A 5,017-nucleotide genomic window follows, 5' to 3' on the forward strand; every position below is an offset into this window, starting at 1 on the left:
TTCCTTATGATTTATATGTGTGTGTACACCATTGTTTCAAACCAGATTATCCTCCATATATGAAATAAAATTCTCCTCAGCATTGCGTCGCAAGTTCAGGACTTCGGGGTAGCCGCTCCAAATGCACAGGACCACATCCAGTTGACTTATCGAGAAATACCTCATTAAATTGCACTCTAACGCTAACAGCATAATGAGCTGTTGCTCCTTCCTACTGGTACTTCATACGACGTGGCATATGAGGAATAAACTAGTCATGTAGTATGGTGAGATTCGCAACATGATTCACAGAACCGCGAAAAAAATGCATCCTGGCGGGCGTTTACGCACTATCACCACCTAGAGGCCGTTTACGAAACTAGAGCTTACCATAACCTTCCTCTTTCCTTCGATATGTAGACTTTCCACGTCCCACTTATAGCCTATATCGTGAAATGCAAATTAATGAAACTGACTCCTTAGTTTTGAAATAACCTTGTATGTGTAAGAAGATCCCTGACAGTTAACAGAGCTGTTGCCAGCTTTCGACTGCGTAGCGCTAACGGCTGTAGGCGAAGACAATAATCGTGTATAGAGCTGCGACAGACATTGCAGCCCAAGTTATGACATATCTTAGGTTGGGTTCAAGTGATTCATAAAAATGTAGTTTTTCTTTACTCGATAAATAAATGTTTCTCACTTTTTCACTGCGATATATTGCGCACTCGTGCTAGAAATTCAATTACCCAGAAAGAATTGTAAAGACTTCGAGCATTCGGCCAAAAAACTAATGATGTTTTTGCGTCTGATCAGCACTCATTTCGTTACAAACGACGGTTTAAATGCCTTTAACTTCAAATCATTCTTCATATGTATATCTAATGTCGAGTGTGGAATTCCCAGTTGCTGCGAATGGCTATGAACGGACATTTTTTGGTGAACGTTCGACAGATGCTGCAGCCTCCATACACGTTACCAGTCATTTTTGTGGTCGCACTGAGCGGGAGTTATCTTTTATGCAGCCTGCTGCAAAGAATTTTTTCTTTCACCGTAAAACTGTTGGTTTTGATGAGGAAGGTTCCTGAAACCCCTATAGCGAAATTTGAAGAAGTCGAAAAAAATCTGCCAATCAGTTCTCAGTAGAGAATTATTGGGATCCTTGACATAGGTCCTGACAATGTTCAAATGAACTTCTTCACAATTTATTATGGACCTTGTTACATTACATGCTGATTAAGTACACTGAATGAAGCCAAAGGGCTCTTGTCACGTGAGACATCCATCATAAAAACTCAAGAAATAAGGAGAGCGAGCGGTAACAATCTCGTTAGAAAAGGCAGGTTGACGTGGCCTGGGTAATAAAAGCTAGTGAGGGTTTCTCATTAAGGTTACAGACAAGACCTTACGATAGTGGAGGTCAAAGAGAACGGATCTCGATACGGCTAAACTAGAGGAAGAAGAATCCCATTTAACATAATCCACTGTGCGGCTGGTCCCTTCGGAGGTTCGAGTCCTCCCTCTGGCATGGGTGTGTGTGTTTGTCCTTGGGACAATTTAGGTTAACTATCGTGTAAGCTTAGGGACTGATGACCTTAGCAGTTAAGTCCCATAAGATTTTTTTTTTTTTTAAAGTCCACTTTGCAGCTGAGTCGGAACAAGCAGCTAGGTGGTCGGCGTGTGTTCACCCACAAGCACGACTGGAATTAAAGTTTTAAAGTTAGACCCCACCAGTCCTAACAACTGAGTCTCCTTTACAGACTCGTCCTGGTAACTCCAGGTAGAAAGAAGGAGCGTTGCAGTGATTGCAAAATATATTTGATGAGTAAATTATTTCAGCTCTGTCCCATTGATGTTATAATGTTGAATAATACTTCACAAGTAAAGAATTTTGCTGCGCTATCAATATTTCGTCCGGCCACCCGCTTAAAAGAAAACACTGGTTGTCTTGGGACGCTGTAGATAGAGTTGGACTGTTAGCAGGCGTTCACGTGAGCCTCCACCGCTAGCGTAAGCCGTAGCAAAGAAGTGGTGCGTGCGTGCGTGTGTGTGTGTGTGTGTGTGTGTGTGTGTGTGTGTGTGTGTGTGCGAGCCTGTCAGTTGTTTGGAATCAGAGCAATAGGAAAGGTCGATGTGAAGGCGTGACAGAGTGACAGTAAGGCGCTACCAGTTTTAGATGTGTCTCGACCACATCATATCGATCTGTACAGTGCGTGAACAAAAGTTCAGTGATGCAGAAAAATTCCTTCAGGATGTTCACTTGCCTATAACCACAAGAATATTCGACTAAATTCTCTGATACTCCACCAAAAGAATTTGATTCGTTTGTCCGACACCGCATCTACAGACTCGTGAATCTGGTACCGGTTGGGTCTGGAGGACTGCCATACTGGGGGGAAAAGTTTTATTTTTTGTTCTGATGCGATGGAACTGTGTCTCATTTTAAAGTTGTGTCTAGGATTGTGCCAGAACAATACCAGATGTCACTAGATATTGCCAGCTACCCACGCCTAGGCCACGTGATATAGTTCTCTCAGCGACTACTGGTGACGGAGTGACGCTTTAGTAAAGCGTCGCTGACGAGGGCACGTTTGCAAATTACCCTGCAGCATCCAGTCAGAGGTCTGTGAACGATCACGTGGAGGACACGCGGTGGCCCTACTGTGTGTCGCCGGGGCTGTCCAGGCGTTCTAGCGGTAGCCAGCTCTCGACCTAACCAGATGTAATCAGGTGAAACTATGTGGTTCCAGAGAACTTATCAAGCCTCAAACTTCAATGATGTATACATGCAGACTGAAGCGACGAATGAAAATTTGTACCAAAGCCGGAATTCAAATCCGTGTATCCTGTTCCCTAGGCAGATGCACTCACCACTACACCACCCTGGCACAGCAGCTTTGCACAACTGCAGGAACTGCCCCAGCACGGCTCCCTCGTCAATCCAAATTCCCATTCACGCCTCAGCCCACGCGGTATTCACCCTAAACTCAAACAGCGTTGCCGAGGCTGTCTAACTGTAAAGGAATAGCACGTCAAAATCGAATGAGAAGTGGGATCCTGCCCGACACCCAGGCGTAGGTGCTGTTATCAAATGAAATTATATGGTTCCCGAGACCTTTTCACATCTCAGACGTACACGAAGATTAAGGCGATGGATGAAAATTTGTACCAAGGGTCTCCTGCTCGTGAGGCAGATGAGCTGACCACTACGCCATCCCGGCATAGTGACTTCGCAAAATTGCATGGACTACTCTATCACGCCTCCCTCTTCAATCCAAATTCCTATCCACATGAAACTTCCTGGCAGATTAAAACTGTGTGCCGGACCGAGACTCGAACTCGGGACCTTTGCCTTTGGCAAGTGCTCTACCACCTGAGCTACCCAAGCACGATTCACGACCCGTCCTCACAGCCTTACTTCTGCCAGTACCTCGTCTCCTACCTTCCAAACTTTACAGAAGCTCTCCTGCGAACCTTGCAGAACTGTGGCTAAGCCATGTCTCCACAATATCCTTTCTTTCAGGAGTGCTAGTTCTCCAAGATTCGCAGGAGAGCTTTTGTAAAGTTTGGAATGTAGGAGACGAGGTATTGGCAGAAGTAAGACTGTGAGGACGGGGCGTGAGTCGTGCTTGGGTAGCTCAGTTGGTAGAGCACTTGCCCGAGAAAGGCAAAGGTCCCGAGTTCGAGTCTCGGTCCGGCGCACAGTTTTAATCTGCCAGGAAGTTTCATATTAGCGCACACTCCACTGCAGGGTGAAAATCTCATTCCTATCCACATATGAGCCCACCAGTTGTGTCTTTCTACTCCTCTTTTGGGAACTACGCCCTCAGTCTAGCTGTTGGTGGCCTTCCACATGTCACATCTGTACCCTTTACCAGTAGCTGTGCCGAAATTAACTCCAGTTAATCTGTTAGAACATCTCTTGTTCTAATATATCAGTTTCCTTACTTTCCTGGACGCCCACATCCCGCCTTGATCATGCCCTCAGCACATCCTGCACACGAAATAACTCAGGTAAGTGTTATTGTTGTTGTTGTCCTCAGTCCAGAGACTGGTTTGATACTACTCTATCCTGTGCAAGCTTCTTCATCTCCCACTACCTACTGCAAACCTACATTCTTCTCAATCTGTTTAGTGTGTTCATCTCTTGGTCTCCCTCTATGATTTTTACCCTCCACGCTGCCCTCCAATACTAAATTGGTGATCCCTTGATGCCTCAAAACATGTCTTACCAACCGATCCCTTCTTCTAGTCAAGTTGTGCCGCAAATTCCTCTTGTCCCCAGTTCTATACAATACCTCCTCATTAGTTATGCTAGCTACCCATCTAATCTTGAGCATCCTTCTGTAGCACCACATTTCGAAGCTTCTATTCTCTTTTTGTCTAAACTATTTATCGTCCACGTTTCACTTCCATACATGGATACACTTCATACAAATACTTTCAGAAATAACTTCTTGACACTTAAATCTATACTCGATGTTAACAAATTTCTCTTCTTCAGAAACGCTTTGCTTGCCATTGCCAGTCTACATTTTATATCCTCTCTACTTCGACCATCCTCAGTTATTTTGCTCGCCAAATAGCAAATCTCATTTACTACTTTCAGCGCCTCATTTCCTAATCTAATACTCAAAGCATCACCCGATTTAATTCGACTACATTCCATTATCCTTGTTTTGCTTTTGTTGATGTTCATCTTATATCCTCCTTTCAAGACACTGTCCATTCCGTTCAGCTGCTCTTCCGGGTCCCGTGTTGTCTCTGTATGTAACCCAACATCCTGACCATATCACGTATTTCTCTTAATCACTCTTACAACCATTTCTATTAAATATGCCTTTCATTAAAGTGTTTTAATGTAGCCCAATGGCATTTTATAACTAAATTTCAACTGTGAGTCTCGTATTGCAGCTAACAACAAACACATGTGGATCATTACATGGGGTATTTTACGAAGGGAGAGTATAGTTTTGGTTCTTTTCATTCATTTAGGTGATCATCCTGGTCACTTAAAGGCTTAGGCAATATTCCTGTTTGG

The 5,017-nt window shown here is 44.1% G+C and overlaps 1 non-coding gene across 1 annotated transcript; it reads left to right on the forward strand.

Moving 5' to 3' along the window:
• The first annotated feature begins 3,603 nt into the window (after positions 1–3,603).
• Trnas-aga (transfer RNA serine (anticodon AGA)) lies at positions 3,604–3,678 on the forward strand. The gene has a single exon. It is a non-coding gene; the product is annotated as a tRNA-Ser (tRNA).
• Positions 3,679–5,017: the final 1,339 nt, after the last annotated feature.

Source organism: Schistocerca gregaria, chromosome 3 (genome assembly GCF_023897955.1).
Source record: "Schistocerca gregaria isolate iqSchGreg1 chromosome 3, iqSchGreg1.2, whole genome shotgun sequence".
Classification (NCBI taxonomy): Eukaryota; Metazoa; Arthropoda; class Insecta; order Orthoptera; family Acrididae; genus Schistocerca; species Schistocerca gregaria.